A 13091-nucleotide genomic window follows, 5' to 3' on the forward strand; every position below is an offset into this window, starting at 1 on the left:
AGGTGGTCGATGCGTGCTCCGTATTGTTTCTTACTGAGTGGCACTCCTCTCTCGCTGCAACTGAAGCAGCTGGAGTTGGAGTGGTCTGGGAGTGGGGACACGGTGGGGGAGACTTGGCTGTTGGTGACTCCTGTGCCATTTTTATAAACAGGACCCCTTGGTTGCCACCAGAAGCGGAGATAAAGCGGTGATCAGTAGCTTTAGAGGCATGTCCTCTGCTGAGTGGGCCAGACAAGGTAGGGGTGGGGAGGTCAGGGAAGAGCAAAACCCTCGTCCTTTTGTTTTTATTTGTTGATTGTCTTCCATTATTAAAAAATAGTCTAGAGAGGGATGTATGTGAAGCACTGATACTTGGCCAAAATCACCTCAGGTTCGTATAGAACGTTAACCAAAGTTGAGAAAATATCAAAGTGACAGAACAGAACAGGCCATCTCCTAAGAAAGGCTTGGTAGGTAACTGACATCAGGACTTTTCTCTCTTGATTATCCTCTGCTGATTAGATCTCTTTTGCTCAGAATCTTGTAATATATCCCCCCACTTAAAACCGACTATCAGATAATTGAATACAAAAGTCCAAACTGCTCAGCTTGACATTTGAAACTCTTGAGTGCTAAGCTTCCTCTCTGTGTCATCTGCTTCTTTCCTACTGAAGTACAATCCGTGGGCCAGCAGCTTCGGCATCACCTGGGAGCGTGTTAGAAATGCCGACTCTCAGCCCCTACGTGGACCATGGCATCAGCACTAGATTGCAGCAAGGCCCGCACGTGTGTGGAAGCCCGCCGCAGCGGGAGAATCTCTGATCTGCCTCATTCTCCTTAATCTCCCTTTTCGTCCCGCAGTCAGGCTAGCCAAACATGTTCTGCACTTCCCCAGTGGCCTGCCTTTCTTCAAATGCTAACGATTTCCCAGAAAAGTCATTTTTCTCAACTTCCTCTCTTTAGTTCCATTCATCTGATTGACTCGGTGTCTAAATATGCCAAGAACTGGTTTGGATTTCAGACATGACTGGACACACAGACTCGACACTGTTTGTATAGGCTCCCTGGAAGACAGCTCCTTTGACCCCCAATTCTACTTCTAGAAGATTTTCCTGAAATAATTATCAGAAAAGAATGTAAAGAAATGTGTATAAAGTTGATCACTACAATATTATGTATAATAGTGAGAAATTGATAAATTAATAAATTTTGTTATTGCATATTCAAGATGGTAGGATATATTACTGAAATGAGAATACATCAACAATGTCCCTGAATAACAATTATGTTATTAAAACAAACACACTTAATTCCTGTGCTCCACGGGCTTATAGTTGAACAAGTAAGAGAGGTGTAAACCAAGCAGTACAGAAATAATGTAGTAATACAGTAATAATGATAATGTTAACAGCGGCAACTGACATCTCTTGGACACTTAAAATGTTCCAGACATTTCTAAGTGCTTCACTGTTATCTTCCTTTATCTTTTCCAAAGATAAATTACTGTTGATTCTACATGAGAAAATTATCTTATTGTCACATATTTTAACCTTTTCCATTATGATGGGTAAAGTTTGGTAACATTTTAAAAATTGGTATTTCACTGGTTTGTTCAACATCGTTTAATATATTGATCATTTAAAAATATGTATTTCTTAAAAAGGCTGTTTTTGTCTTCTGCCTGTTTTTTCTATTTGTCTTTGACCATTCTGAAAAATCTACTTTCTGTCTTTTGAATACGTGTTTGCTGGATTATGGTGTTCCAAATAAAGGAAGTATTAATACGATCACTCCTTATGTTTTTAATTAATTTTTTCTTATACAGAAAATGATTATTCTCAGCAAAATTAGGGATCTGTAATCGGTCACATCAGTAATCTTTGTTCATAAATTGGTGTGAGCTATCGGCCTCAGGTGAACGTGTCGGTAAATAGAATAGGTAGGTAATCTCTGACTTTTCTATGTGAATTTCAAGTTTGTAATTATCTGGAACTCTGCTTTTTTTTTTTCCACAGAAACAAGTCAGTTCCTAGGTTTCCAGCAAGCCCAAACAAGCATTCTTAAAACTAAGTCTTCATAATAATAAAGCACTAAATATTATTCGAACTCAGCATAAAAAATACCGCTTATCACATTAATTTTATATTCCAATTATAGGTGTAAAAATAGAACAAGCCTCTAATCTTCAGAAGCTCTGGTGATCAGACTGGGATACGTGGGTGGGTGGGTGGGTGGGGAGAAGGGTGAATGTCTTTAAAACTACAAAGTGCAGAAACCTTTGGTGAATCATTTATTCTCCAGCGTTCTGTGCCTAAGAACAGGAACAAAGGCAGTTTGCATTCACTCACTATTCTGCAGCTCACGAGCTGTCTGTTGAGCGTCCAGTGTTCATGAGGATGGCTTGGCCTGTTGAGTGCAGCAGGAGAGTTTACCCACGCTGTATTCCTTGCGTTACTTGGGTCCGAAAGCAATGTTATGACTTTATTGTTCTCAGCCACTAGGCAAGTTTAAAACCACTGGTAAACCAACAGCTTTAACATCAGTTGTAAAATGCCCACGACAAGCCAGGGAGCCTCCGAGTGCCTTTCCCCAGGTATTCTGTGCTTGTGGTTTGTGTCGTAGGGGTGGTAGAGGCGGCCTGAGAGGGATGCGCTCTGTTCCTTGCTGTTGGCTGTCCTGCTGTTCCTTGGTCTTTTTGAGGGTTCACTTGTATACCCCACCGAGCTCCGGAACAGTAGCTCTCACACTTCCGCACACCTGAGCATCCGCTGGGGGCATTAGGTACAAAGTCCGCTTCCCCTGCGCCCCTTCAGGAGTGTGACCAGAGGCCTGAGGCGTTCCGCAGCCTGCGTTGTGTCCACAAGCACCCCGGGGACTGTGTTGCAGGCGCCCCTGGGCCTGCAGAAGTGCTGCTCTAGAGAGTGTCCTCCTCCGTGCTCTGTCTCTCGAGTGTGAATCAGACTAGACAGTTCTCACACCCCTGGCTCCTGTGAGCGAGCCATCACCCCGATGGACTCTGTCCAGGTACTGCGTGCAGCTCCATGTCCCTGAAGAGGTAACTGACCTAATGGGACCTAAAAGTCCTAAAGTCCTGGAGGAAATTGTTTACTTTGTCATGTTTACATAAGTAGGTGTCTCCGAGAAGCTCAGTCATGTTCGCTTATGATGAACAGTTTATCTTTGTAAAAACTAACTTAAAAAAATATAAGATGAGCACATTTTGGTTAGTGTTACGGATAGTGTGGGTATCCTGACAGTGTTTAAGTTTAAAGAGTGGAGAGCTTCTGAAATAAAAATCCAGGTCCCCTTGTCAGTTTGGGCCTTTTACCTGTTGACTATCCGTCAGACTTGCCTGAATCTAGGATGCTGAGCAGTCTGGAAAATGGGGCAAATTCCTAGTCAGGACACTGAAAAATGCCTCTACTGGTAATTAACAGGGCTATTAGGAACCTACATGATGTGTTTCACTTTTCTGTATCATTTTAAAAAGAAAAATTTCTTTAGGATGATTGAATAACTAGTATTATTTATCTGAAATTGGACTTGGAATTTTTGTTCAGTGTCTGTTTTTAGGACTTAATTCTGTGTTATCTTTGGTGTTCTTTTCCTTGGCCAGACAGATACGCACTTTGTAGATCCTTTGACCGCAGCGGGTGTGCATTTCTTCACAGTGGGCATCTGCTAACACCAGGCAGGAGACGCTTGTGTCATCTGGTCAAGCTTTATGTCCTGCAGGCAGAGCCAGGTGCTTCCCACGGGGATGACATGACTCTTCTAATCTTCTCTGTGATGTCAAACGCGTGATCATTCAGTGTCTTTTAGGAGGGGCCCATACTTGGAGATGGTTTACTTTGGTAAGATTTTGGTGGACCATATATTTTCTTGTAGAAATTAATGCAATGAATATATTATTAGCCTACAATAAAGACTATTATTCCTAATATTTCATGTGCTCATTAAACTTAAATTACAGGCCAGATTTTTGACTTTCAGAAGGTTTGTATTTGCCCAGAGGCACTTTTTTCTCCATACATGCAGTGATTTTCTATATACATACAGATATAAATGTATTTATTGGGTAAATAACTTATGCTTGGTGTATAGAAACTGATGTATCTGATTGCTCACATACCTTTTTTGAGAAGAAAGTTATGGTTGGTTTTCTTACCTTAATCAAGAACAGTCTTTACCATGCTTATTGCAAGACCCAGTTCTAGGTATTACATTTTCCCCTAAAATACATAGCCACCATCCAGGGGTGACTTTCTACTTTAGGGAAATAAAGCTATAGCAAACCAGGTGAGAAAATACTTACTTTTTCATGATGCCTACCCTGAATTCACAGTTAGCACCTATTTTTCCATCTCGTCAAAGTGCCAAATGACACGTTTTTAAAAGATTAGAGCGAATTTAATTTCATCTCAGAAGTTAGTGGAAAATTTGGAATAACTGAAGATAGCCCCATGTTTGTGAAACTTAGTTTTGGTAACGAGGCTGATACTTTGTTTTCATTTATGCAATTTGTGGTTACTTCTGCCAAGGTTTCAGGGCTTTTTTGAGGTTGCTGAGTTTATAAAGACTCAGCAAAAATACTTACGAACACTCGCCGTGAGCCTGTAGTCTCTGACGGCTTTGCTCCCTGCTGTGATTGTTCTCAGTACCGAGCCTTCCTCCGCTGTGTGCTCTTGAGTCCGCAGAGGAGCATTTGTGAGTGCTGGTTGACTATTCAGAGTCTGGTTGATTTCCTCCCAGGGGTCCCGATTGTGCTGGGCTGACTTTCAAAGTTTTCTGTGGCTTTCCAGCTTTCCCTCTTCTTACCTAGCCTGAATCCTGACTTACTGTCAACGTATGGAAGGTGAGACCTGTAGCAAGTAAGAACATGTGTTCTGAGGCTTAACATGTGTTTTTCTTTTTAAAACCTGGACCTTTATGTTGTCCGTTTTATTTGCTAGTTTTAAAGACTATCAGATCCAGAGCCCGAGGAAGGTAGGTGGGAGTCAGCAGGGCAAAGAGAAAGGCAAAAGGTAGACGTCTATCCCTGGGTCCGCACACTTGCCATCAAGGGTCTCGCCCTCTGTCATTACTGATTACAACATGGTGGGAAAGGCAGAGGGTGTGTTGTGAACATGGAATGGTTGATTGCTGGTTTTCTTTTAAATTCTTTCTTTGAAGTTCTTCAACACCTTCGTTACTTGGTGCCTTTGTGAAGAAGCAGTCAAGAAAACTTGATCCCTGTGTCTTATTTTAGTTTTATGGAGACTGTGTTACAAAGGAAGGTTTATTGTCCTAGTTTCTTAGCCCCTGACTTTCTACATCACATTAAAAAAAAAAAAAGGCACTGTTCCCATTTGTAATAAGTCATACTATATTGTGAATAAGCCAGGGCAGGCTCAGTTCCTAGAAGGGGCAGGTAGTCTTTCCATTTGGTTAGAAGACAACTGTAAGATGGGGCCCAAAGATACAGATGATCCAGGGAAGAGTCCTTTGTGTTGGCCAACGCCTTGCTCACATACCCTTCCCTCTGCCTTCAGTTTTAGTGGCAGGCAGGGTGGGGACTCTGCGTCTCTGTGCTGGAGTCTCCTCTCCCTCTGGCCCTGCCCTTCCCAGGGGAGTGTGCTTTCAGGAAGACAGCTGAGTAGGTGGGCAGCAGGTGGTGGGAAAATGAGAATGGGCCTCCAGGGGCTTTTAAACGGGCCGTGGATTCAGCTCTTCCCTCTGCACTCACACAGTTAAAGCAGGCTGACAGCAAGTCTGCCTGGTGATGAGGTGAGTCCTGCTCCCTGCACCCCCTCAGTCTTTTTCTTAGCCTGGTGGTCCATGCCTGCTTTGGCTTCTGGTTTGCATGCTCTTTCTAACCTTTCAGTTCAGTTCAGTTCAGTCGCTCAGTCATGTCCGACTCTGCGACCTCGTGGCCTGCAGCACGCCAGGTCCCCCTGTCCATCACCAACTCCCAGAGTTTACTCAAATTCATGTCCATTGAGTCAGTGATGCCATCCAGCTATCTCATCCTCTGTCATCCCCTTCTCCTCCCGCCTTCCATCTTTCCCAGCAATGGGGTCTTTTCCAATGAGTCAGCTCTTCACATCAGTACTGGAGTATTGGAGTTTCAGTTTCAACATCAGTCCTTCCATTGAATATTCAGGACTGATGTCCTTTAGGATGGACTGATTGGATTTCCTTGCAGTCTAACCTTTAGAAGATTCTGTTGTCTCAATTGTTTCTGGCCTCTTTCTGCTCTTGAGAGTCTGCCCGTCCCACTTTCCTTTGGTTACCTTTCCTGGCTTTTGGAATATCTATCCCATTAGCTTATCACGGGAGGAGGAGCTAGTTGTAGGGAATTGCAGATTATTTGGGCAATTACTTCCTCTCAAACACTGGTGTTTTTTCCACTGGCTTTTGTATAGGGACACGTCAAATATATTTTTAAAGGGAAAAATGCTGCATGTGACGGGATTCGAATCTCTCGCTGTATAGCCTGGCAGGCTGAAGGAATGGGTGATTTTGCTTTTGTCTTTCAGGCTATACAACCTTCTTAATTATAGTGGGAGAGCAAAGTATGTTTGAGTGAACTTCAGTTTAACAGAGGGCCATATAGGTGGAACAGCAATTACTCATTAAGTCTTTGATTATTTCATTAGTAACTCATTTGTAAGTGAAAGCATCAGAGATATACTTATCACAAACATGTCCGTGTGAACTCATGGTTTTTTAATTAGATACAGAAATAAACATGGGCTTCCCAGGTGGCTCAGTAGTAAAGAATCTTCTTGCCAGTGTGCAAGTTTGGTCCTTGGGTTGGGAAGGTCCCCTGGGGGAGGAAATGGCCACCCATTCCAGTATTCTAGCCTGGACTGAGGAGCCTGGTGGCCTACAGTCCCTGCGGTCGAAAAGAGTCGGACATGACTGAGCGACTAAGCACGGCACAGCGTTTCTCTTGTATCTGAAGTGGGTAATTATCATCAGCAACATCTTGAGACTTGGATGATATTAGGTGAAAATTGTTTGTAAATTTGAAAAGCTGTGCAAAACATAAGGTTGAGTTTTTTTTTTGTTTTTGTTTTTTTTTTGTCCTGTCCAATTAAAGGTGGACTGCTAACTTTAAATGTAGGTAGGGCATGTTTTGGTGACCACATCATTGTGACTGGATCACAAGGCAAAGATTTGTGTTATTCCTCTTAATAAAACGTCTGTGAAGGTGGTTCAGAAATGTGAAGAATCATTGTGTTTCCAAAATAGAAGGGGCCTTAGAGATGCATTGGAATAACTCGGTTTATCAATAGGGGAGCTGAAGTCCAAGACTGAACGTTAATGTGATTGGGTGGCAGTCTCACTTGGGATTCAAGCCTAGATCAGCTGACAGTCTGTTTACTTAATGTTATTTCATATCCTAATAACATTTATGTTTCTAAAATGGCTGTGATAAAGAATGTATATTATTCAGTTAGTAAAACAGAAGAAAAATTAGTGCTGAATATTTCAGCTTTTTTGACCTGCAGAAGTTGTTGTAGAAGTAGGTGGGTGAATATTTGTAACCCTGGACGTGGGAGCAGGGTATGTCAGTGGGGCATGCGGCTTTAAGAATAGCTCGTGTAAGCCGAGCACGTTTTGCTTCAATGGGCAGGTCAGGGGAATGCTGGGTTCTGGGGTTCCCCACAATTGTCAGAGTATGTTGTGCTTAGCTAGGGGGGAGCCCTGGTTAGAGCATCCTTTTAACAGGTCTTTCTCTTCTGTGAGCGTCTGAGTGTGCTTTGAACACCACGTCACCTCCAGGCTTTAGCACAAGTTCGCCCTGAGGACCAGTGGTGTCAGCATTTTCTGGGAACTTTCTAGGAATGCAGTCTCAGGCCCCATCGCAGACCTGCTGATCTCTATTTTAACAAGATTCCCAGGCAGTTCATATATACAGCAAAGAATGAAAAACACTGGAACTGAGGTTAAGCATGTTGCGCGAGAGGAACATCTCTTTGGAGAATAGTTCCCAGGCTTTTGGTAGAGAAGCTGTGTCAGAAACTTACCTTCCTGGAATTTCTTACAACTGGTGCTTCATCAGTGGCATCTCTTCCTACTTTGTAGCACCACAGTAATGGAGTTCTGTTTTACTTTTTTTTCCTTATCAACAGGGTAGGCAGTTTCCCTTTTCTTGACATCCTTACTGACATTATTTGTATTCCTTTTGATGATGAAGGCCATTTTGACAGGTGTGAGGTGACATCTCATTGTGGTTTTGATGTGCATTTCTGCTGATGCAAAAATCAGCATTTTAAGGTTTGATTTAATTGAAAAATATTAAAATTTAATTTTAATTTTATATTAGGATATGGTTGATTTTTTTTTTTTTTTGCATTTCTTTTCCATGGGGATGGTCTTGATCCTTGTCTCCTGTACAATGTCACGAATCTCCATCCATAGTTCATCAGACACTCTGTCAGATCTAGTCCCTAAAATCTATTTCTCACTTCTACTGCATAATCATAAGGGATTTGATTTACGTTATACCTGAATAGTCTAGTGGTTTTCCTTACTTTCTTCAATTTAAGTATGAATTTGGCAATAAGGAGCTCATGATCTGAGCCATAGTCAGCTCCTGGTCTTGTTTTTGCTGACTGTATAGAGCTTCTCCGTCTTTGGCTGCAAAGAATATAATCAATCTGATTTCGGTGTTGACCATCTAGTGATGTCCATGTATAGAGTCTTTTCTTTTGTTGTTGGAAGAGGGTGTTTGCTATGACCAGTGTGTTCTGTTGGCAAAACTCTATTAGCCTTTGCCCTGCTTCATTCCGTACTCCAAGGCCAAATTTGTCTGTTACTCCAGGTGTTTCTTGACTTCCAAAAGCAAAATTGCTGTCTGGGGAGGCCTTACAAATAGCTGTGAAAAGAAGAGAAGCGAAAAGCAAAGGAGAAAAGGAAAGATATAAGTATTTGAATGCAGAGTTCCAAAGAATAGCAAGAAGAGATAAGAAAGCCTTCCTCAGTGATCAATGCAAAGAAATAGAGGGAAACAACAGAATGGGAAAGACCTGAGATCTCTTCAAGAAAATTAGAGATACCAAGGGAATGTTTCAGCAAAGATGGGCTCGATAAAGGACAGAAATGGTATGGACCTAACAGAAGCAGAAGATATTAAGAAGAGGTGGCAAGAATACATGGAAGAACTGTACAAAAAAGATCTTCATGACCCAGATAATCACGATGGTGTGATCACTCACCTAGAGCCAGACATCCTGCTATGTGAAGTCAAGTGGGCCTTAGAAAGCATCACTATGAACAAAGCAAGTGGAGGTGATGGAATTCCAGTTGAGCTATTTCAAATCCTGAAAGATGATGCTGTGAAAGTGTTGCACCCAATATGCCAGCCAATTTGGAAAACTCAGCAGTGGCCACAGGACTGGAAAAGGTCCGTTTTCATTCCAATCCCAAAGAAAGGCAATGCCAAAGAATGCTCCAACTACTGCACGATTGCACTCATCTCACATGCTAGTAAAGTAATGCTCAAAATTCTCCAAGCCAGGCTTCAGCAATACATGAACCATGAACTCCCTGATGTTCAAGCTGGTTTTAGAAAAGGCAGAGGAATCAGAGATCAAATTGCCAACATCTGCTGGATCATTGAAAAAGCAAGAGAGTTCCAGAAAAACATTTATTTCTGCTTTATTGACTATGCCAAAGCCTTTGACTATGTGGGTCACAATAAACTGTGGAAAATTCTGAAAGAGATGGAAATACAGACCACCTGACCTGCCTCTTGAGAAACCTATATGCAGGTCAGGAAGCAACAGTTAGAACTGGACATGGAACAACAGACTGGTTCCAAGTAGGAAAAGGAGGACATCAAGGCTGTATATTGTCACCCTGCTTATTTAACTTCTATGCAGAGTACTTCATGAGAAACACTGGGCTGGAAGAAGCACAAGCTGGAATCAAGATTGCCAGGAGAAATATCAATAACCTCAGATATGCAGATGACACCACCCTTATGGCAGATAGGGAAGAGGAACTCAAAAGCCTCTTGATGAAAGTAAAAGAGGAGCGTGAAAAAGTTGGCTTAAAGCTCAACATTCAGAAAACGAAGATCATGACATCTGGTCCCATCGCTTCATGGCAAATAGATGGGGAAACAGTGGAAACAATGTCAGACTTTATTTTTTGGGGCTCCAAAATCACTGCAGATGGTGACTGCAGCCATGAAATTAAAAGACGCTTACTCCTTGAAAGGAAAGTTATGACCAACCTAGATAGCATATTCAAAAGCAGAGACGTTACTTTGCCAACAAAGGTCCGTCTAGTCAAGGCTATGGTTTTTCCTGTAGTCATGTATGGATGTGAGAGTTGGACTGTGAAGAAAGCTGAGCGCCGAAGATTTGATGCTTTTGAACTGTGGTGTTGGAGAAGACTCTTGAGAGTCCCTTGGACTTCAAGGAGATACACCCAGTCCATCCTAAAGGAGATCAGCCCTGGGTGTTCTTTTGGAAGGACTGATGCTAAAGCTGAAACTCCAGTACTTTGGCCACCTCATGTGAAGAGTTGACTCATTGGAAAAGACTCTGATGCTGAGAGGGATTGGGAGCAGGAGGAAAAGGGGATGACAGAGGATGAGATGGCTGGATGGCATCACCGACTCGATGGACATGAGTCTGAGTGAACTCCGGGAGTTGGTGATGGACAGGGAGGCCTGGTGTGCTGCGATTCATGGGGTTGCAAAGAGTCCGACATGACTGAGCGACTGAACTGAACTGATGGTTGATTTATAATGTTGTGTGTTTCAGGTGTACAGCAAAGTGATTCAGTTATACATATATACATTTTTTTTTTTTTTTTTTTTTTGCTGCAGTGCATAGCTTGTGGGATCGTAGTTCCCTGACCAGGAAATAAACCCAGGCCCTCGGCAGTGAAAGCACAGAATCCCAGCCACTGGACCCGAGGGAAGTCCCTACATATCCATTCTTTTACAGATTCTTTTCCTAAGTAATGGAGTATTAAAAATCTTATTCTCTGTTGTTTTCCTGAGGTACCTAGGCCCAAATCCAAGCTATTGATAGTGTATCTTCTCCAGTCTCCCCCGTTCTAACACACCACCCAGCTGCTCAAGCCGGATTCCTAGGTGTCATTCCCTGGGCCACGGGTTCTAGATTCAGGATCTGAATCTGGGATCCACAGTTTACCAGCTGTGCCACCTTGGACACGTGACTTATCCACTCGTGGCCTCCCTTTCTGTGCCTGTGAGGCTGGGATGGCAGAGTGCCCATCCAGCAGGACCGACCTGCGCATTACGTGAGATGCCTCATGTTCTACATGGGAGCAATCTGGCCTGGGGCGAGTGGTTAGTCAATGTTAGCCCTTACGGCTGCGCTTGGTTTCTTCCTTTGTCTTATTCCTTAAACCCGATTTATTGGAAAGTTCACATAGGTTCTTCCTACAAAACATGTTCCGCATTTATCTGCTTCTGTTCCCTTGCCATCATCTGGCCTGAAGCTTTCGCAAATTCTAGTTTATACTTCCAACTGGTATCTCTGATTCCTCTTGACTTACTCCAGTCTACTTCCCTTATTTGTTGTTCAGTCGTTCAGTCGTGTCCAGCTCTTTGTGACCCCATGGACTGCAGCATGCCAGGCTTCCCTGTCCTTCACTATCTCCCAGAGTTTGTTCAAACTCATGTCCACTGAGTCAGTGATGCCATCCAACCATCTCATCCTCTGTCACCCCCTTCTCCTCCTGCCTTCAATATTTCTGAGAATCAGGGTCTTTTCCAATGAGTTGACTCTTCACATCAGGTGCCAAAGTATTGGAGCTTCAGCTTCAGCATCAGTCTTTCCAATGAATATTCAGAGTTGATTTCCTTTAGGGTTGACTGGTTTGATCTCCCTGCAGTCCAAGGGACTCTCAAGAGTGTTCTCTAGCACCAGAGTGCTAGATCAATTCTTTAGCATCCAGCCGTCTTTATGGTCCATCTCTCATATCCATACACGACTACTGGAAAAGCCATAGCTTTGACTATACGAATGTTTGTTGGCAAAGTGATGGAAAAATTTCCTTTATAAGAACCATATAATTTTTTTAAAGTGTAAATGAATGATCTTTTGGAAATGTTAATGAACCACCATAGGTTTAAAACCTTCCAGTGACTTCCTTTCAAGCCTTTCCTTGGCCTGCACATCCTGTGGTTTTGGCCCCTGCCTCCTCTTCAGTGTTTCTTCCTCCTATGCTGTTCCCTGGTCCATCTCTCCGCTTGCACGTGAACCCACTGTTCTGTGACGACATTGGTCTCCCTCAGTTGTTGGGGTAACCTGGTGCTGTCATACTTCGAGGCCATTGTGTGTGACCCTCCCTCTGCCTACATGTATGTTTCTGTCCTTTCCCAGCTCTCATCCTTCTCGTATCTGCAGGTATTCGTTCCTCAGTGAGCCTTTTCTAACCACCTTGCCTAAATTAGGCCACCAGGTTCCTCCTTTTATCAGCCTGAAGCTCCCTGAACACATCAAAAAGTTAATATTGCCTGCCCACTGGGGAAAAGGATAATTAACAGCCTGTGGTTATAAAACATGCAACTCCAAGAGGAGTGTACACCTTTTCCAGAAAGAATAATTTTACATGTTGCAAACATTAAGTGATTATAGAGCTATTTTAAGAAACTGCTAGAGCTATTTTAAGAAACCGCTATCTTGAAACTGTTCAAGAAGGTCTTTGATATTGGTATTCAAGGACAGCTGTCCACTGAACCTGTCTGCAGAGGGTGAAGGTGCGTGCTAAGTCACTCAGCTGTGTCCAACTCTTTTTGATCCAATGGACTGTAGCTCGCCAGGCTCCTTTTTCCATGGGATTCTCCGAGAAGAATACTGGAGTGGATTGCCATTTCCTCCTCCAGGGTATCTTCCCGCAGAGGGTGAGGAGATATTCCTAACCTAGCCATGGGCCTCCTCATTGCTGTCAATCATTTCTGCTACAAAAGATAAAACAGACATCGTGAAACTCTCCTCTTTGAAATAGCTGCCTGGTTTCTGATAAAACTCTTCATGCTCCTCTCTCCTAAAGTGAGTGGTCAGTTGCTGCTCGGACGTGAGAAGGAAGATGTCTCAGAATTAGAAGACAGAGGTCAAGTGTGATAATATCTGTATCCT

The 13091-nt window shown here is 43.0% G+C and overlaps 1 protein-coding gene across 9 annotated transcripts in view; it reads left to right on the top strand.

Annotated features, from left to right (window-relative positions):
• The window catches only part of PSD3 (pleckstrin and Sec7 domain containing 3), a 590582-nt gene that overhangs the window by 224448 nt on the left and 353043 nt on the right, over positions 1–13091 (top strand). The window lies entirely within an intron of this gene.

This window comes from Ovis aries, chromosome 26, assembly GCF_016772045.2.
Source record: "Ovis aries strain OAR_USU_Benz2616 breed Rambouillet chromosome 26, ARS-UI_Ramb_v3.0, whole genome shotgun sequence".
In the NCBI taxonomy this organism is placed as follows: Eukaryota; Metazoa; Chordata; class Mammalia; order Artiodactyla; family Bovidae; genus Ovis; species Ovis aries.